The sequence below is a fragment of the Takifugu rubripes genome, chromosome 22, assembly GCF_901000725.2.
Source record: "Takifugu rubripes chromosome 22, fTakRub1.2, whole genome shotgun sequence".
In the NCBI taxonomy this organism is placed as follows: Eukaryota; Metazoa; Chordata; class Actinopteri; order Tetraodontiformes; family Tetraodontidae; genus Takifugu; species Takifugu rubripes.
Window position 1 is genome coordinate 12960999 of NC_042306.1, and position 22033 is coordinate 12983031.

Below are 22033 nucleotides of genomic sequence, written 5' to 3' on the forward strand. Positions count from 1 at the left end.
ACATCTGGATGGATTGCAATAAAAATCTGGCACAGATATAGAATGTTAATGGATCTGGCCATATTTACTGGAAAACCTGGGGGACGACGCTTTAGTTTAACGCTATTGTTGGTCTTAGCGTCGGAGACTTTAACGTTAAAGCTTCTGTCTCTGACTTGATGTCATACATGAGCTGCTACACCCGTGAGAGTGGGGGTTAAATATGGACCGTTTGAATGATCAAACCCATTAAAATTAATGTTTGTTCATAATGTTGGAGGTTGTTTTCAGCTCAGGACTCTGGAGCTTCCCTCCCCTGTTACTGTCTCCGTTTCCTACACATGCTATGCTAACACAACAGAAGGCAGCTTCTTCCATTTGGCACATGAACAAGGACAAATACGGGATTTTTACCACTTTCTATACATGTTTCCAGCAGACACTGATGTCTGTTATCGTTTAACTCCCCCGCGCAGCTTTATTGCCTCGGTGGCTCTGGGATCCCTTTTAAGCGACTCTCCTGCTCTCTCAATAAACATTAAAGCTCGCAGGTTTATTCTTGATTATTGGCAGCGGCAGCCAAAGAAATCACACCTTAACTGTGAAGCCTCGCAGGCCGTTAGCCACTTCTCACTGTCTCAACTCAACCAGATGATAAAAATGACGCCCGTGCGTGTTAAATGTCAAACTGTTCTGGTGTCAGATCTTCCATTTTAAAAGGCCGTTGGTGATCTGGGAGCTTGTTTTTTTTTTTTTGTTTTAACTGCGTTGTCTTCTTTCTTTTTGGGTTCAACTCAACTCCCATGACGAATGAAAGCATTTTAAAGGTATATTATCGCTTTAACTTCAAGCGCTAACCCAGTAACCTACTTTAAAGTCTCTGTGAGTCACACAAGACAATCGCTGAGCGCTTAAGCAGCAAGGTGGGAATGCTGCTTAAACTTGGCTGTTTGTGAGGCAATAGAACTCCCACTCTCTCTTACTTTGTAATTCCTCTCTCTTATCTCCTCCCCCACCCTTTTTCCATTTTACCGTCTACTCCCCCCTGCTTCCTCTATACGGCGTGTGGTGCAGAGCCATACGGTGATGTGAGTAAAGAGGATTGTGCAGGTAACACGCGTCCGGCCGGCAGTAAAGCCATCAGAGTGGCACCTCTTTCACACAACATTAAAGCTCCACTGTTTATGGAGTTATCCTCCATAAACAATACTATATAATTCTCTTTGAACTTAACGGCTCGCGCCTCTCATAAAGTGGCACAAAATAAGGGGGGGGGTTGAGGAGGCAGAGCGCGCCAACACACAAATAAGACATTAATGTGAGCAGTGTCCTCGCCACGTGTGCCAGCAAGACTTTGAAGAGATGGCATTGGCTTCCCCTGGGAGTAAACAGCCGCAGAAGACAAATAACTATATACAAGGAACGCTCTATATGCACCAAAACGTCCCACACGGGTGGAGGGGTGGGGGGGTGGTGGGGGGGTGAAGCGTCTCCCTGCTCAGTATAGAGCTAATCAATATTTCAGCAGCACAGCCGTGATTGTTCATGCAGGCCATGAGGAGACTAATGAGGCAACGCTGCAAAGACAACGCCCTCGCCGGAGAAGCTTTTCCACTAAAGGACAAAAGTATCTTTCAGATCCCCGGATCAGCCGTGATCTGCCCAGGAGGAGCCGCCACTGAAGAGAGCCACTGGAGACCTTCCGCTGGATGAAAGCCCGTGAGTGGGAATATCTGACAGGGAGAGCCCAGCTGTGGTTCCCTGTGATCTTCTGTGGCAAAGTCCTCGCCCCTCGTATGCCGTTTGTGCCCGGCGCACTTTGAAACGCGCCCCCCCCCCCGCTTGATGGACTGACGGGGAAATGGAGGCCGAGCGGCGATGGGGAGCTCATCAAAGTTTGGTAAATCGCAAATAGATTCCCCAAATGCAATATTTAGCGGGACAAAACATCCGCGCCAGCGATGCGGAGGGGAGCCGTGCAGAAGCTCAGGAGGGGCTGAGGATGATTCACAGTTTCACATGCATGTTTCAGGTCCGCCTTCTTTTGGAGTGTACTTAAAAATGACAGATCGGTGACTTTCCTGAGTCCCGCCCCCGCCTCGGAGCTGAAGCTGCGGATGGATTCACGCCGCTTCACGTCTGACTCGGTTTGGAAAGACACTGGGTAGGAACCCCGACGCCGGTGTTAGATGGATAAATCATTTGAGCAAATTCCAAAGATGCGGATCAAATGTTCTCCATCGAAAGAGTCCTTGCAGATCTTGGAGACGCCTCCGCTTCAGTGCGTTGATCTTCCTCCCTCGTGTCCTCTCACATGTGTGCGTGAGTGGCAGGTGGGCCACAGGGGCCGCGGCTGACCTACTTCTCCCGGTGCCGGTCTGGTGGAACACCTGAGCGCCGCCTCCTCCATCGGCCTCCATCCAGCCTTCGCCAACTCCCTGTAAGTGAATTGATTTCTCTGACTGGGTTCAAATAAACACCACGTCAGGGTCGCACCTACCTGGAGGTTTTTCAAGCCGCACGACCTCGAATGTCCCCTGTGCTGAATTAGACACAGGACAGAGCTGCTTGTTTTGGTCCAGTGTTTTTAACTTCCAGTTATTTAAAGGAATCCAGAGTGCTCAGAGGAAGAAAACCACAGCGCCACCAGGAGAAGATGTCCATCGCACGCTGAAAGGCCTCCGCCCTTCACAGCAGTGAGGTAAGCATGCTAACCACACGCGCTGCTAAGGCCAAATGGCTGCATTCAGCTCAGATTAAAACAGGAAGCGCTGCAACCCTCAGGTGAATCACAGGTGGTGTTTCACACATGTAAACTCTGCAGCAGGAATATCTGCAGACATTCCGGAGACACTTCTGTGTGATTTTCTGTCTTAACGGGCCCAGATAAGGTGGGGTTGATTAAGGTACCGGCCAGTGGAGTAGACTTTTATGCTAGCTCTGACTAATGTGGACCTGGAGCGCGGAGAGCAGGCGGGAGGAGAATAATGGCTGATTCACACCCTTTGTGGAAATAAAACCCTGCATCCCTCAGCCCCAGATGGCATGCTTTTAAAATATTTCCACTTGTTTGTGTATTTTCCGCCGTTGACTCGGCGGCTAAATGGGCTTTTTGCGGAAGCATTTTTCATTAACAGTATGCAGGAACATTTTTCAGCGTAAGTGGGGCCGTATTATGTTTGTGGGACAATAAATCCAACTGATAAAGTTATAAAATGCTGTCAGCAATGCAAGAAGGGGGGGGGTGAAAAAACACAAACTTTGTAAACACAAAACCCTTGCAGGCACACGCAGCAGGCGGCCAATTATCTTTGCGCACGATAAATGAGAAATAGTCAAATTAGTGGGACGCATCTTCACAGATCAGAATATTAAAAAATAGAGGAAAACATTCTGACTCTATTCCTCCCAGAGCCTCGACACAAAGCCAAATGTAGGCTATTTCATAAAACTACAACCCAATGTCATCAAAGTGTTCCCTGCGGAGGTGTTTTTCCTGATCTGTTCTCCAACATAAGCGCCCTATTTTCTCTACGTAGTCATCTTTGTTGTCGCACGTCACCAATAGTGTGGGGGGGGGGGGGGGGGGGGGGAGACACATGAGATCTGTCTTACCATTTTGTGTCACTGGGGCGGGGGGGGGGGATGGGTGAAAAACTTTGAAAAATTTGGGCTTTGTTACCAGAGAACAGAAGGCTGACAAAGTTTTATAGAGGCAGCCATGAAGTTCTGCCTCATTAGATAGAATAGCTGTTCTATATTCAGGGTCTCTGCGGGTCTAACAAACGCCATGAGTGGGCCAAAGCGGGTTGGATCCGCCAGAGCCAGAGCCCTTTTGTTTGTGTGTGGTGGGTGGGGCTGGGAGCTGTACAGGGGCCAGGCGGGCCCTTCAAAATCCTGGATTTCACCACAGCCCGCATCAGGAGGAGGGTTTGGAAAATGGACTACATAAGAAACCCCGGAGGACATGAGGTTCAGAACCTGTTTCCGAGTGCTTTAATCTAGTGGGTTACGTCAGTGCTCAGACCCAGATGGATCCAGCGTGAACTCAAAAGCACTACAGGTGTTTGTCTTTTTTCCTCCTCACGCTGGAGCGCAGACGAACCACACGGGCTCTGGAACCACAAACGGCTCGTTACCAGCGAGGCCTATTTTTGGCAGTGTTTTAAGAACTCTCTTTAAAAGCGGTGGAAGGCTAGAGGCGTAGAATCCTGGCATATTTAAACTGCTCCATTAATGGCTGCGAAGCAGTTAGACGATCAAACATGTTAGGCAATTGTGTCGGGGTTTAGATCATCTTCAGAGGGAAAACACGTCCAGAAGTGTAAGAGGCCCTCAAATGAACGATGAATATACAGCACATTAATGATCTGAGGCTGTGGAACCTTTAATGGATGTGGAGGGTTGATTCATTACCCCGAAGCTTCCACAAAATGGCACAGATTCATCACGCATCTGTGCAAAAACGGGGATGTAATTTCTGGCTGATGACAAAGTCAATTGGATTTTGAGTGGGATCGGAACACAGAGCTGTTGTCTGCTCTCGCCGCTTTGGTTTAGTGGTTCCGGCTAATCCGGTTCATTTAAGTTGCCGATATCTGTGTGAGCAAAGATCAACGTCAGCTCTGGATTTGGGCTGCTTTAGCTCACAACCAGATTCACATTGATTGGTTGGGTCACATGACTGGTATAGGTTCTAGGTTCTAGATGCACTTTGTGCATTGGAACATTGGAAAAAATGGAGGAAAAAATTGGGCAAATTCCTTCACCGCCAGCGGCTCCATCGTGGTTGACTGACATCTGCTCCTACTGGCAGAACCAGCATCAAATCCTCTCACTGGAGAGGAGCTCTTCTGTTCTGTTGGGCTTTTCTGTGTGGGGCTTGCACGTTGCAGTACCTGCCAGTTTCTTCCAACACCATTTTGTGCCTGTCCAATCGGTGCACGTAGGGACTCCAGACGGTGTTAATGGAAGCACAGACATATGCCTCTTGCTATTTTTCTGCACTCCCAAAAGCACTGCATTAGCAGCGTGTTGCAGTAGTTTGGCCAATAAAGCCAATTTTTATTCTAAAAATGGCTTCAGGCTGTTACAGAGTCGGGCGACTCACACTCCTCCCTCACATTATTAAGGTGAAACCAGTGTGGTGAGCAAACACTTCCAGATCCCTCCTTTAACAAACAAATGCTTCTTTCTTCCCTCTTTGTTCTACGTTGATGAAACTGCAGCCTGGAAACTCTCTATATCGTCCCCCACACACTCCGGCGACCATTATTGTGTGATTATTTCTGATGTTCTATTTTCCTCAAGGTCAGCGTCTTCTTAAAGCTCCCCGGTGCAGCAGGGAAAGGACATCATATCCAGTTACGCTGCACAGTTGACACCAACTCACATAAACAACACGTCGTTGGTGCTTTAATAAGTTGCTCAGGGCATACAGCGTTGGTATTTGGATTTAGTGGCGCCGGCGTGTTTATTTTTCGCATGCGTTCAACTCTGTATTTTTAGGAGTAGTCTTGATTGCAGACGGCAGCGGATATTTAAATTTAAAAATCCACTGACACTGAGTTTGAGGACACGTCTCAGAGTTCTACTAAAAAAGATTAGAGGCTTAGGAAACCATCTCCAAGTTGCTGTTTCATGTCTGTGTCCCAGATTCGGCTTGATAGCATCTGATTGCGCAAAGACGCAGGCGGGAGAGCTTTGGGCCACCATAACAGAGAGAAATCCGATTTCCGTCATTATTTCCATTGCACAATGTTGCATCTTTTATTACAGGCTATCTCATTGATGGCGAATTGGGCTTCTTCTCTATTCATGTGGACTCACTCATTATGTGCTAATAATGCAAATGTAATACAGGCTATTAGGTGCGTAGGAGACTTGTGTCTGGAGACGTGGGTATTTGTTGGGCAGATGGACGCAGCTCCGGGGCTGCCCTCACCCCTGACCCCCACAGATGTCCCATACTCGTGCAGAGCTCCGTCACGAAGCGGTGGAAAATCAGTAATGCGCCGGAACCGACTCGTCAATACGCAGGACAATTGGGCGCGGCGGAGCTGCGCGGCGGCGCGTTGCTGCGTAAAACACGCGATGGTTACAGCCGCGGATGAAAGAGGGCGAGGAGCCATGCGGCGCCTCTCTGTGGACGCCTGCTTGACCGATGCCTCCGGCCTGAATAGAACTCTGGCGGTCATACATAAATTAAGAGGTTAAGTGAGCCATCAGGAGCAAATGTTTGCATTTATTAACCAAGAATAATGGCGAACCACCAACCTGCCCTCACTGTGGGCCAGTGTTGCTTCACTTTTGAGCATTATTTGAAATTATATAAATGTACATGTATGTGTGTGTGTAATTCGAATGCTCACATTACCTTAAAGAAGCCACTTTACAATAGATAACAATAGAAAAATCCGAACGAATTAAAAATTCGGTATCGTGATCACGGTTTGTATATGCATGCAACCAAACAAAGTCAATTAATACGCGAGAGACTAAAAACGTTCACAATGCTCGTTTATACAGAACAAACATTCCCATTCACGTGTGCGGAGGGGGGTCCCGCAGGAATGCGTGAGGCAGGTGTAAATTTAAACTGTTAATGAGGCGCATCAAAAGCATCAAAGCGGCGCCGTGCTGAGACGTTCTCGCATCAGTCCAAACGAGACAAAAGCCATCAGAGTCTTTTCCTCGCTAAACGGTGCAGAATGAGTCCGAGCAGCGGGAGTTGTATTGTGAACGCAAACCCCCGCAGACTGCACCGGGCTAACCAGCAAAGTCGTTCGAGTTTGGGCCCTAACGAGACAGATGAAACGGCGACGATTGGCCAGAACGCAGCGAACGGGCCGCTTCATCCCGAGAGAAAGACTCAGCCAGATCCTTTCAGGGAAAATGATCATAAATATGTGTTTCTAGTCATAAAGCTCAGACGTTGTGCTGAGCAGGGACCGGAAATGTGTTTTGTCCCCAAAGAGCGGCTCAGGAACTTGTCACCTCCAACCATCCAAAACACCAAATAACGTCCCCCAGTTATGGAAAAACCATGAAATCAACTATCCCACGACGCAAAAAGTGATTTTCTGAGCAACCGGGATCACGGACGTTGGGAGGCTGATTGTCTTTACGCTATGGATTAGCTAGTGTTGACATCCCAGACAAATACGTAAAAAAAACACACTTAATTAATGTAAAACCCTGCCAGTCCAAAGCTCATCAACCAATATTTACACTTTTTTTTGTCTCATTTGATCTAAAAGTGGCACAAATCCAAAAGAAAAAGGAAACTACGTCCACGATATTACTCGTCCCCGGACTTGTTAAAGGATTATATGGCGTTTGACCTCTACTATGACCTACATGAGCACCAGAAAGTGATCTGATTTTTACCCACAATCCTCTGGGTAGCGCGAAAGCTTAAGGCCGCTGACCAAAAGGGATCTCAGCGTTCAAGCAAATTTAGTTTTAGGCCTAAAATAATTGCAGATGTTTTGTAAAGTGCCAAGAAACGTCAAGAAAGAGGCGTGTTTCAGTGTATGTCACCTAATTAGGAGCCTATACCCACAAGCCGCTTGCTTGATGGCGCACAAGAAATGGCATCCTAAAGGACTATCGCTTCATGTGAATTCAATTTGAATAATTTAGCAGATGTGAATTAGAGGACTCGTTATTATCTGCAGAACAAAGTCAACTTTTACATTAGCACAGCAGCCTTGTCACATTTATTTTCATTTTCCATTTAAATTCAGGCGCGCACGGCAGCGAGAAACTTTCCAGCCTTGTTTCTGGCAATGGGAAGGAGCGTGGAATCCTCGCTAATACACGACAAATTGTCCCGAGGCCCCGGAATAACATATCTGAGTGATGAAATCCAGCACCATCCCCCTTGGCAGCCAAATTCTCTTAAATCCTTGCATCTCAGCAGGCACGTAGGGGTGGGTTTTAGGAAATGAGGTGTGCGCCTGTGCATGTCTCCCTCGGGGGCTGATAGGAGGCTTGCGTGTGCGAACGCGCGCTCGCTGTAGGTGGCTACATATGTGCGTGTCACTGAAATAAAAGGCGGCTTATGCAAACGAGCTCTTGTGACCAACCGGAGGGACGACGGCGGCGCCTCGCGCGGTCCTTATGCACAGATCCAACCACGTCGTAGAGGGAGACCGAGCGGCTCTCGATCAGAAGCGTCTATATACCACAGAGTTCAGTGCCAGACAACACTGAGGGGCCTGTGGGGAACTGTGGGGCGAGGCTGGGAAAGCAGAACTGGCACCAGTCTTGCTAGGTGACAACCACGGCGCCTGGATTGTCAGGGGGATAACAAACAAGCGCGGAGCAACTCCGTCTCCCTTCTCCTCCCCGTGTCCTCTCCTCTCTCAGCCTGTCACTCATCCCTCATCCTCGGGACAGCGAAGGTGGCGCGTCTCCAAAACATGGCCTACTTTTCCCGCTCGCGCCGAATGGAAATGAGATCCCCTTTCACTGGAAACGTCTGTCTGATTTTAATTAACATCAGAGCGCTTGTGATAGAACAAGGCTCTGTCTATATCTTACAGCAACAAGATTCCACAAACTCCTCCTGTGTGTGTGTGTGTGTGTGTGTGAGAGAGAGACAGTCAGCGGAGATTTATAATTTAGGTGAATGCCCACAAGCTGCACACAAAAAACACTGATTTCAACACGCCCCTCTCAGGCCTCGGTGCTCAAACACACACACACACACACACACACACACATGAGCGCCATACCTTCCACTGTATTTTTAATTGTTGCTCATGTTCCCCCCTCCCGCATACACACATAGGGATCAGAGCGCTACAGCGTGGCGCTCCCACTTACCCCACCTCATCAGCACATCGAGTATTTATAGCGTCTTCTGTCAGACGGGGTCGCACATTTGCGTGTATTCATTTGAAAACGATAACACCGGCAACTACTTGTGAGGCGCCGAGGCTGAGAAATGGGGATGGATTCGCTTGTAGCGCGCATCCGCTAACGAGCTGTATTGTGCTGCAGGCGATGTGTGCGATAGCTTGAAGCTGCTCGGTGTCTGTCTGTGTTTGATTGTGCATCAGCCTTCTTATTGGCAGCCGGGGGAGCAGCTGAGGTCTGAGGTTACTTCCTGTCTTTTCGCCTCCTGTTTATGCACACAATGGTTCACACGTGGTTTAACCTGATCGTGGGAATCGGTCAAACGGACGGTAAATAGCTCCGAATTTGGCGGCTACTGTTGCTGTAGCAGGAAGTGTCTGTGTTGATGGCGTCGTCTCCTTCAGCGTCGTAATGGAGGCGTGTTAAACGCCCTCCGAGCGGCGGTTTTAGCTGAATTCACAGCTAAAGACTAGATGTTGCTTCATTTAAGCGCATTTCCTGTTCTTCTCTCTGCTTCTCGCCGCCCCTGTTGCCATCATTCCGGGCGCCGCTCGGCTTTTTCTCCTCCTCTCCTCCATTTTTCACATCCACTTCCATAGGTTGTGTTCTGACACAAGCGTCTCTTCTGCGCCATTGTTCAGAGCGTGATGCATTATCCAACTCCGTTCCACTTTGTTCACTCCGCTTCAAGTTGCTGCAACTCAGGAGCGACGCGCTGCCGCACACACAAAAACACACATTCTCCCGGGCACACGGTAGTGCGATCCCATTAGCTTTAATATTTCAGCAGCGTCATAGCCCTCGCCAGCGGCCTTGTCACCGCCTGGTCCCAAGGGCCCCAGATCCTAGATCAGCCTAACCTGTCCTTACCCCCGAACATCACCGCCAGGGCTGAGTTTGCACTGTGCCCATTATTCCCAGGAGTTCCTCCCATGACCCCCATTTCACCCTCCACGCCGCCACCTCTCCTGCCGCTGCCATCCCGAGGGAGGAGCGGGAAGGAGGGATGAGCGAGCGGAAGAATGCAGGAAGCGAGGTCCGTGGGAGGGGGAGAGGGAATGGAAATGAGCAGAAGAGAGAGATGCAGAGAGAGGTTGTGTGGGTGGGCTATGGGGTGCTGATTAGGCCCTTGGTTTGAAGTGCTCAGCAGCTTACCCTTGTGGACGTGCACATATGCACTCGCACACGCATTGTTTCGCCTCTTTCTAACTGGGCTCGGCGTTAAAAGGCTCTGGAAGTGGGAGAGGACAGTGCAGGTTTAAGCATTCTGTTAGAAATTCCCAGCTCTTTGAGGGGGAACGTTTCCCTTTTGTTCCCAAATTCATGCCTCTGATCAGTTGCACGGAGAGACCAGCTGCACAACAGAGCGCCGCGCGTGCACGTGTGTACCTGTCTCATCCGCCCGTGCGCGTCGCTCCGTCCGCGTGTGTAAAACAGAGCTGAATTTTAAGAGCGGGGCTGAAATAAAAACCCTCTGTGATACCACTGGCGGGAGTTTTTGTCTTTGTGCACATGCGAGGCACCAAAATCTCCATTTTAAAAAGCGTGCACGGCTCTTTTACACGGAGCTTTCCTCCGGCCTGGCTCTGACCACTCATCAGCCTGAAGGATGCTTTGAAATCGCACAAATCCAGACGCACCCCGACACGCACAGACTGAGCTCTGTCCTGTGGGTCATAACTCATGCATGATCACAAAATGGAAACATTTGTTATCTGCACAACAATGCGTCCAGAGGAACTAAATCTTTCATCGCTCCCCTCTACCCTCCCATAGCCCCGCCCCCTTCCCAGCCCTCACACACGCGCTCACATTCTGACACACGCACACACATATGTCTGCAACATGTTGGTCATCCTCCTGCGAATCGACCTAAGGAGGACGCGGCGAGGCACGAAACACCTCGCCTCCCCAAAGCTCGAACCGCCATCAAACATTAAAAGTGGAGCTGGCGTGCACCCACCTGCGCACGGACGCGCACGGCGGCACACTCGGGAGCTTTTGCGCCCTGATAAATGTGCAGCGATGAAACATTAAAGCAAATATATCCCCATTGTCTCGCTGAAATATTTAGGCTGTTGTTCAGACTGATACGTGCGCTGCGCTCTATTTCCTATTCACGTGGACCAAACATGCAGCAGCAGCGGGGGCCAGTCTGGGCCCCCGGGCCCCCCCCCCACACACACACACACACACTCACACTCACACACACGCACACACCACCACTAACCATCCGTTTGGGTCTCCTTCTGTTTTTAAAAAAGACTCTCAAAGTTTTGACCCACCCGAACCACAGAATTGTCATTTATCAAATTCATGCGTCGCAAGTTTTGATTTTAATACTTCGTTCCTAAATCGTGCAAATTTTGTAAATGAAGTTGTTGAACTGGCAGGATGTGATTTTGCTTCCCATGACTGTTGCATGAAAATCACCCTTTCAGTTAGCTAGCATACAGCCTTTCAGAAAACATAGCTAAGTGCTAACATCCGCCTAAAATCCCACTCTCGTTCCCTATTCCCTACTCGCTATAGGATTGAGTGGACTACTTAGTGCTCTCAAAGATAAGCCGCGAGTCCCCTATTGGACGCTAAGCTAGGACGCTTTCCATGGTGTCACCCTCACAACAGATCTCTGGAAGCCATTTTATTTTTTCTCCCTTTTAATAAACATTAAACAATGTTTGTTTGTTTGTTGACGCGCTGCTGTGCCCTAAATCCTTAATTAACGACCAGCGTCATGTTTAGCTCTTCAGACGATGGGATATATTGCTTGGTTCGGCAGCATCGGGTGTACACTCTTTGTCACAATGCATTATGGGATTTATCTGGTGCACTATAGCACATATAGCAATCCAACATTCACAGAGACCCCTGCTAACTGGTACACGCTATTGTTCGAAACAAACAAGGCAACACCTTTAGAAATGTGTCGATATTTTTAAACCCACAAACACACATACACACAAATACACACATGACTGCCATGAAGTGCGTACGAGAACGTCTAATGGAAAATACACAGGGAAAAAGGGAACATTCGCTAACGCGGTATCAAACTACACATTGTTCCATTATTAATTGAGTCTGAGTTGCACCAAATGGGTTCAGATTTCCAAGGTTTCTGTTCAAATCCGCCTCTGAATTCGAGTCGTCAACAGAAGAGCAGGAAGACAATGTCCAATCTCCCAAGTAAAACATAAAAGAAAGCTTTAACGTGTGAGTCGTGGGATGGACGGAGGGATGAAAGCAGAGCAAAGCATCATTGGAAAATCGGCAGAAATCTGGCAAAGTGGAGGGACACAGATTGGGACACAAACCCACCATTCACACACACACAAAGGCCGGCCAGGACACACACATCAACACATTCACGGAGAGGCAGCCGGGTGGAAGGGAAGAGGGGTGGTTCCAATGGCACACACACACACACACACACACACACACACACACACAGAGCTTGAACCCTCACAAACAAACCCTCCATACTCCTCAGCCAACACGCCCACCTCTGTCAACATTTATTGCGCCTTCTGTGTGAATGTCTCCAAGTCTCATTCACATGTCTTCTATTGTGTGCGTGTGCGTGTGTGTGTGTGTTGTGTGTTTGTGTGTGCGACTGTGCTTTTGCGTGAGTGTGTTTGCGCCTGAATGAGAGGCCCATTAGTGATTCATTTGTGTGTAGTTAACCATTGTGAAGCGAAGGCAACATTTTATTCGGCTGAACCCAACCTCGACCATATGGCGACACCTTCGGAGGGCGGCTCCTTTTGCTCCTCTCCTCCGTCTCCCTCTGGACTTCACACTTCTTCTCCTCCTCTCCCTCACCCACATTTCATCTGTTCATCTCCCATTTGTACTCTCAGCTATAAAGTTACCTCCCTTCCTGCTTCCTTTGGCTGACTTTTTGTAGGGTGTGCGTGATGAGCGGATGTACGCTCGCGCGCGTGTGTGTGTGTGTGTGTGTGTGTGTGTGTGTTTGGTAGGTCATCCAGGACAGGCCTCTTTGAATGTCAGCTACAATCACGTGTCACGTGCACCAGTAATGTTGCGTATTGTCCGAACACATCACTGGAGGAGCATCTGAGACGTCCATTAAAGTTCAAAGCAATTTATCACCATCTCCCTCCTCTCCTCTGACTCTCCCATCATCCCTCACTCCCTCCTTCCTTTCTCCCCACGCTGTCACTATCTGCCCCTTCGACTCCCGCTGCTCTGTCTCCATCCATCACGTCCGTCCGCTCCTCCGCTGCCTTGACTTGAAACAGGATTAATTGGCAGCCCAGGCTCCGACGTTTTTGGCCGAAGAAGGTGCGAACTGTAAACGGAGATTTGTAAAGAAACACTTAAAACAAAAGAAAAAGGTTTAACACGTCTGTCGTCGGCTCACTCCGTCTGTCACACTCCCTAATGCACGATGCCCTTGACATCCAGAGTGTGATTTGTGACAAGCCGAAGGTCCTGAAGGCTTTGGGCACGTGTGTGTGTGTGCGCGCGCGTGTGTGTGCGCGTGTGTGTGTCCGAGGCCGCGTGCTTGTGTTTCCTGTGCGACAGAAGCCACCCCGGGGTATGATAACTTTAGACAGCGAGTTTAAATATTAAACCGGCCACGACAACTGACAGCTCTCTAACGCCCCATTCAACAGCCTTTCAACATGCACGCGCACAAGCGCTGCTCCACAAACACTCGCCCACACGTGTTCCAGCCTTGACAGTAAGTAGCTTTCCTCAGCAGACATGCACGTCTGCATGGATGTGACTGTACGCTGTGTGTGTGCACGTGTGCGCGCGCGCGTGTGTGTGCGTGTGTGTATGCGACACAAGGGTTGGACTTGTTTTTAATCAGTGGGATTTTGCAAATGGCCTCCAGCTGCTCCCAGGGACTAATTAGCGATGTGACTTGAGCATAATAAATAAATAAATAAACACACACACACTCGCGCACGCACACACAGAGTAATATAGCATCAAAATAGAAGAGAGAGGAGTCAGGATTTATAGATCAGATAAAAAATAAATGAATCAGAGAAGTAAACAAGCACTCAACCCTCATTCCTTCCTCCATTTCTCCCTCTTTCTCGCCTTTGCAGTGTTATTGTCGAGTTTTCACTTCCTGTTTCCCTCCTTCTGTCAGACACACACGCGCACGCACTGATTCCTCTATTTAATGTGTTGACAGCCTGCACCCAAGTGAGAGCAGAAGGTTGACGGCCTAAGAGAATTCCTCAGGCTCTTCCACACCGCACCTCAACGTGCACACATGCACACTGGCTGTGTAAACCGGAGAGATTAGCAGCTCATTACCATACCACGGAGGGGGGGGGCTACACACAGGGGATGACGCGTGCGTGCATGTTTGTGTGTGTGTGTGTGTGTGTGTGTGCGCCTCGGAGCATTGTCTTCTGGTCATAACAGCAACTGTTCCAGTGTTTGTGTGTAGGCACCCTTTAATCCGGAGGACGGGTAATCAAATATTTCCATCGCTTTGACAATTATCAGATCAAACAAATCTCCCCCATTAAGCCGCCGGTCCGTCCATCCAATCGGAAGCCGGGACAGAGGTGGCGGCACCTGGAGATGTGGAGGTGATCCAGTTTTCCTGCTCAGATGTGATGGGAGGATTGTTTCATCCGATTGATGTCTGGCTTTTGGCATGAAAAGGGGGGAGTGCAACCCAGTTTAGATTCTACTTTCATAATTATATAGACAGCTCAATGAGCCCCACACACACACTCACACACACACACACTCACACACACACACACAGACATGCACACTGTTGGCGCAAAGGTGCCTCCATTTTACAGCGTAGATGGATCCCAAAACTGGAAAAGATAGCTGATTATTTTTGGGTCGCGCTGTATTCAAATCGCCTCTTCCAACACCCCAAATTTCCTCCGAGGGCGGATGATGATGGCAACGCGGAGCTCATTCCGTCACCGCAACCGACCACCAGAGGGCGAATGAGACGCCGTGTCATGCCTCCCGTTTGATGCTCACCTTTTTAAAGCTCTGAGAACTGAAAAGGCCGCCAACTGGTTGTGGGGGGGGGACACTGGCAGCGCAGATTAACTTAGGACGCAGATAACAGCCTCCTGGTGGTGTTGGAGGGAATAACGTCAAAGGATTCTGAAGTCTGTAAGACCCCGGCTCTCAGCACCCTGGATATCTGTGCCCAATTTCACAGTAATCCATCAAATAGTTGTAAAAGTGCCGTCCCTAAAAGCAGAAATGTCAACCCAAGGGGAAAACTAAAGAGGTCAACACATCCATTAAGTGTCTGCCCAAGTTCTCATTGCAATCCACCAAGTTGGTGGGTTGGAAAGACCTTTCGGGCTGAGAGGAGACACGTAAAGCCCAATTCTGGAGTCCTGTTTACAAGGAGGGACTAAAACAACGGTTGAAATACACAAGTAAATCCGCCACAAGGTCTGCTCAGTAAATCGGAACCATGTTGTGCTCAGGTTTGAAACTCCACTGTTAAAACTTTAAAATCAGGACCGAATCCAAGCCAGCGTAGGGAGTGGAGAGCACGGCGACGTGTTTGTACCACTTAGAGTCAGTGATGCGTCGTGCAGCAACACTTTGTACTTAGTGGAGACGGTGGAGAGAAGCCCGCTTTAAAACCAGATACAATAGGCAGGCTGGGAATACATAAAAGCACCAACACCCGTTTGAACAACTAGAAACAGTGGTTGGCTTTAAATTATAGCAGTCGCTTTAATGAGCCCGGCGATCCAAGGTCGTTCCCTTATGAATAAATTTCAATTTCCAAATGCCGGAAAACTTTAATTATCCTGCGATCGAGAGTGTAGCCTGACCCAGCCGCTGCTGCGAGATAGGCTAGTTATCCATTACTGAGTTATCCGAGCAGGCCGGTTCAGCTGCTGCCGTGACCCCCGCTGGAGGTCAACAGCAACGCAGCGTTTATTACAGGCAAACTGAAGCAAATAGCAGAACTCCCCCGTTTACTCTCATGCTTGGATGTGAGGCTCATAGCTCCATCTGACCCAGCTCACAGGGGAGGATGGATGGATGGATGGAGGGAGGGAGGGAGGGATGGATGGATGGATGGATGGATGGATGGATGGATGGATGGATGGATGGGTGGGTGGGTGGATGGATGGAGGGAGGGGGGAGGGAGGGAGGGAGGGAGATAGAGAGGGGTGGATGGATGGATGGATGGATGGGTGGGTGGATGGATGGAGGGAGGGAGGGAGGGAGAGAGGGGGGAGAGATGGATGGAGGGAGGGAGGGAGGGAGGGAGGGATGGATGGATGGATGGATGGAGGGAGGGAGGGAGGGGTGGATGGATGGATGGATGGATGGATGGATGGATGGATGGATGGATGGATGGTGGGTGGGTGGGATGGAGGGAGGGAGGGAGGGAGGGATGGGTGGATGGATGGATGGAGGGAGGGAGGGAGGGATGGATGGATGGATGGATGGATGGATGGATGGATGGATGGAGGGAGGGAGGGAGGGAGGGGTGGATGGATGGATGGATGGATGGATGGTGGATGGATGGAGGGGTGGATGGATGGATGGATGGATGGATGGAGGGAGGGAGGGAGGGAGGGGTGGATGGATGGATGGATGGATGGATGGATGGATGGTGGGTGGATGGAGGGAGGGAGGGGTGGATGGATGGATGGATGGATGGAGGGAGGGAGGGATGGATGGATGGATGGATGGATGGATGGATGGATGGATGGATGGAGGGATGGATGGAGGGATGGAGCTCATATCACATGATCCCAGCTGTCCTCAGGTTCCAGGCGTCACCCCGGTGGGCAGCAGGGACCAGACACGGAACCACAGATCCTTCAATTGTCTCCCTGGACGAGGGCTCCAGCTCCAGGAAGCTCCGCCCAGACGCCCCCGAGGTCCCAGTAGAAGATCGGTGCTTCTTCCCTTAACAAAGAGGAGGAATCACATGAAGGTGAGATCAGACTAAAGGCCAAGATTTATTTATATGAACGAATCAACAGAGCCGTGGCGGCAAAAGCCAGAAAGTAAAATAAGTGATGAGTGCGCTTTGCTTATTCATTCACACACACACACACTCACTCAGGCACCAACACACACACACACACACACACACCTCTTTACAATCAGAAATCAGCGCCTGGCTGCAGAGAGAAAAGAGAATTCATTAAACTCAGCCACCCACGCTGGGCCATAGAAGAGACGGAGGTAGAGAGGGAAGAAAGACGGGGAAGACGGTGATGAGAGGGCGAGGACGGTGAGAAAAGAGGGAGGAAGATGAGCGAAGGGAGACGGAGAGAGGCCTTAGCGGGGGCCCATCAAATGAAGTGGGTAGGAGGTCAGCAGAAGAGAAAACCTCTTTAATAGCAAAGGGATGAGAGCGAGTGAGGGAGTATGGAAATAACCGAGCAGGGCAGAGATGGAAGGAACGACCAGAGAGTGGTTCGCTAGCTAACAGACGTACGTGGTTTACTAGCTAACAGACGTACTTTTGTTCCACCGGATTAATGCTGTAACTACAGCAACTACCTACCCGTGCACCACATGCTTAGTGTGTACAGTCATTTAATCTTTGGAATGTACATCAGACGTTTTACTGGGTTCTACAAGAAGCTCTGCGATGTTTTTGGGAGCTTGTTGAGGCTGAGTAAAGATTTTATCCCCCCCCCCCCCCGAAATCGTCAATCTGTCACGCCTCCGGCCGTAAACGCTGGGCGACGGCCCGATCCTGACACCTTTCTCCCGAAGTGAGGGACAGCCGATCGGATAATGCGTCGGTGGTCAGGCCGGCCGTGACCTGAGGCCAAACACGTCAACGTTCCCCTCGCTAACCTTCACAGTTCCGCCGTCACCCGCCACTAAATCCTCACTCTGCTAATCTGGTTAGCTGGAGCTGTTTTTCCAAATTAACCAAAGCCTAATCTAATTCCCATTTAGCACTAATTAAGAGATTATTGACCCCACATCCTGTTATCATAATCTGTCCAAACTGGGGGGGGGGGGGGGGGGGGGGGGGTATTGGCCCTAACAAAGGTGAGGAAGCAGCAGTGAGCTGTTATTATGTGTTGATGTTGTTGCTCCGCTCACATGCAGATACAGTGAGGAAATAATAGTGACATTAGTCTTTATGCTTCGAGGCAAGCACACACACACACACACACGCACGCACGCACACACACACACACGCACGTACACACGCACGTACGCACGCACACACGCACGCACACACGCAAATATCACCTTAAGCTTTTAATGTCCAGAATGTAGCACCATGGCCTGTCAAACAGAGTGACAGAGAGGAAGTGCCAGTCTGTGAAGAGTGTGTGTGTATACAAAAGGTGTGTGAATGTGCATAGAGAGAGAGAGAGAGAGAGAGAGAGAGAGAGAGAGAGAGAGAGATCCAGGCTGGGGGACTGAGACACACAGGAGGGAGGGGTGTCCTTGAAAGAGGACAGAGGTGTTCAGCTGTAGCTAATGTGACTGAGAAAACAACTGGAGCATACACACACACACACACACACACACACACATGTATTTCTATATTTGGGAAGACTCTCACTGGCATAATGTGTTCCCCTCACCAAACCAACCATTACCTAAGGTAAAACAGCTCTCCTAACTTAGAGAACAAACCAAAAATGTCCTCCTTTTACCACTCTGTTACTCTGCAGCACGCACACACACACACACCTCATTTACTTCTCCAACATTCCTTTCCTGGAAGACCAAAAAAAACAAACAAACATTTGTTGAGATGAATTCGCACAAACCCACAATCCGCTGGGCTAAAGCCATTTGTCCTGTTGGAGCCTCCACAGGCCAGCCTTTTATATCACCAGTGCAGGAGCAGGAGTGGGAGCGGGGCCGGGCCCCAGCCAGGCTCTCTCTGCAGCGGGCCTGAGCATCATTATCATCAGCAGCGGGTCCTCTCAGATGCGCCAGCACCAGATCAAAGGAAAGCCTCTCAATCTTCTGCCCTCACCGAGGCAGCACAGAGCTGCTCTATAACTGGCATCTTGGTCCTGCGATAATCCTCCCATTGATCTACTTCACAGAGTTCAGGCTGCACTGGGGCTTCTGGGTAGAGGCCTAAAGATGCTGAGGAATGTCTGTCAGAGTTTACAGCAGCGAGTGCCATATTTCATGAAGCTCTACGCTGGCCGGGCGCCGCTTTGTACTGTCCTTTCTATTTTCTTGCAACTTGTGGAGGTGGTCTCTCTGCATGCCAGCCAACGTGAATGCTTCGTGAGCTTTTTTTTTTTTTTTTTTCCTCACATCATTTGCATAGATTTTACACAGGTCATCACTTAGGCTTTCTTAAAGGATACAAAAATAGGTTATGTATTTTGCACGAGCAATTAAAACGCACATCCGCTTCACGCCACGTGTGGGTGAAAAAGTGCAGGCAAATTAATTCACCTTATTTTCCAGTTCCTTCCTTTCCTTTGAAGTCCATGGGGGTTGCGGTGGGGAGGAGGAGGGGGGGGGGGGGGGGTGTTGGACTGGAAGGCAGAAGGAGAGGGTGGAGGATGAATCCAGGGAACAATAGACCGGAGAGCCATTACCTCAGCCCTGCCGCCCGGCCGCGCTCCTCTCAACATTGCCATCTAGCGGCGGCTCTGCGAACTGCAGCTTCGCTGACCTGCTCTGCTGAGGCGACAACCTGAATGTTCTCTGATGATCATAACAAAAGATGAGCAAAAAGACCTCATACGGACCCTTCCTCAGTGCGTCAGTCGCCAAGACAAACGAGGGGCTGATCGATCAGGTTGATAAAGTTAAGCGAAATTTGGGTCAATTCCTGTCCAGTGCGAATCTCAACAAGAAAGTTATTTTCTATCTGATACCAGAAGGATTATTTTTGTGCTTCTACATTCTGTTTTTACTCTTCGCTCTAAGCTAAGATAACCAGCTGCTGGCTGAACACATTTATCCTGCTTACATGAAAGTCAAATTTATCTCCAGAATGTTTGTAGGGAATTAATTTTCTGTAATGTCACACGGTTGCTTTCATCATAAAACCATACAGGAAAAGAAAGGAAGGAAGGAGAGTTTGGTCAGCACAACTTTTTAATTATTGTTTTTGTTTAAAGCAACGTGTGTGTGTGTGTGTGTGTGTTTTTGTTGGAGACTTATCGTGTGTGTCCTTTTCCCGCTCGAAAAGTCTCACAAAGACAAGACACACACACGCACACCCACACACACACACCTCCGTCTAGAGCATACAATTTTCCAAGCTCTGCAAAATGCATTGATAAGCGACACACACACACACACACACACACACACACACACACACACACACTGCAGTGTGAAATTGGGTCAGCAGTGGAGAGTGGGCTTTAATGCTGAGCACATACGCTCTAAAACTGATCTCCATATTCATGTGGGTGGCTATCAAAATGACACACACGCGCACATAAATAACATGCATGTACACACTCGCCTAAACTTCCATCCCACACGTGTGCCCACATACACACAATAAAAAAGCACGGACGGCGAAGCTGAAAGGGAAGCGTGGATCTTTCCCCTGTCAGGGAGCCATGGGGGGCATTTATGTTGCTCTCATTTTAATTCTCACTCAAGAACGAGCCTCTTCTTCTCCAGTCGGTGCCCTGTCACTCATTTCCCTGCCTTTTCCTTTCATTAGTTTCTCTCTGTCCCCCCCCCCCCCCGCTGACTAAAGCAGCGGCCATCTTTGGGAGCCAAGTCTGGCTGCCCAGCGGAAAAACAGACATTACTTCAGAACAATAACAAAAGTCTTAGAAGTCTTCAAATCGTTCTGCCTCTGAGCAGAGAAGGAAGTGGAGCTGGGAAGAGAGGGAGGAAACTGAGACAAGGGCTTCCTACCTTTAGCTATAGTCGTCTAAACCCCCCTACTTTGCTTCCTTTTTTTATTTTTTCCCAGCGATGGAGAACAGTTTTCTCTGACAAAGCATTTTCCTGCTTATTTGCAGATTGGGGGAGGAGATCAGGCTCAAGCCGGAACGTGAGGAATTGAAAGGATGCAACAAAGGATTCAGAGTCGGTAAGCAGATAGCTCTGAAGGCCGCTAGGGGCCCCTGGAAGAGGGGGGTGGGGGGTGGGGTGGGGGGTGGGGGTGCTGGGAATGGTGCTGGGGATGGGGATGGGGATGGTGGTGTCTTTTGAAGAGAGAGGTGGTAGAGGAGAGAGAAAGGAGGAGATGGAGAGGCTGTGTGTGTGTGTGTGTGTGTGTGTGTGTGTGTGTGTGTGTGTGTGTGTGTGTGTGTCTCCTGAGCGTGTGTTTGGGGACCCACACCGTGCAGCCCCGTGCATGTGATTTATTTCAGAATACTAATGTCCCTTTGATCTTCTCTGCTTAAAAAACACACCCTGCTGGGACTGTGGGCACTCTCGGCGAGGCGCACGCGCACGGAACGGCGTGCGCATGTTTGTGTGCACGGCCGCGCCCGTTGCGTACCTGCGTGCACGCGCGGCCATGTTAATATTGTTGTGTCCCCTCAGCTGACTGCTAAGCAGGGCTCATTTATGCACACGCGCCGGCGTCCTCCAGGGCGTCTAATCTACTTTAACTATCCTCAAATCCACAGAGATCCAATTACAAAGATAGAGGAATATTTGTTTTTCTCTGTGCATCGTAAAAGACTAATTAAATTTTCATGTAAAGATGTAATTATTTGATACAACACAAAAGTCTCTTCATTCTCATAATTGGGAGTTAATTTGTTGTAATGGGCGATCCGGCGACTCTTCCTGCAGGTTCTGGGTTCATGTGTCACGACACGACATATTTTATTCACCTTTGACCCTTTGGCCAGAGTCATTCTGTCCCAGAATGCACTGGGCAGCAAATGCAGTCAAAGAGGTAAGAGGTAGCACCGGTCCCCACCTGTTCGCATCCCCCTCACCTGTGCACAGACAGAGCAGAACACGTTTGAGTTAGCGTCACAAAAGGAGACGGCGTAATTGAATAGAATCATTCTAGAATAGAGAGGAAAGGAAATTGAATTTGGTCACAGCGGCAAACGGTCAGAGCAGATCTATTTCCATTAAGGTGTGTTCGCACGTGCGAGCGCGGCCCCTCAGCCGGCGTGCAGGAGCGGTTCCCCTGTACTTAGACACAGTCTGGGAACAGCTAATTCAACATTTCATGGCTGTCCGTCCACTTAGTTGAGATATTCAACTGTGAACCAAAAGTGGTGTCAGCCACCAGCCCGGG

The 22033-nt window shown here is 49.4% G+C and overlaps 1 long non-coding RNA gene across 1 annotated transcript; it reads left to right on the forward strand.

Annotated features, from left to right (window-relative positions):
* Positions 1–1526: 1526 nt before the first annotated feature.
* Positions 1527–2876, forward strand: LOC115248047 (uncharacterized). The gene is made up of 3 exons (XR_003887078.1): positions 1527–1879; positions 2012–2419; positions 2588–2876. It is a non-coding gene; the product is annotated as an uncharacterized lncRNA (long non-coding RNA).
* The last annotated feature ends 19157 nt before the right edge of the window (positions 2877–22033 follow it).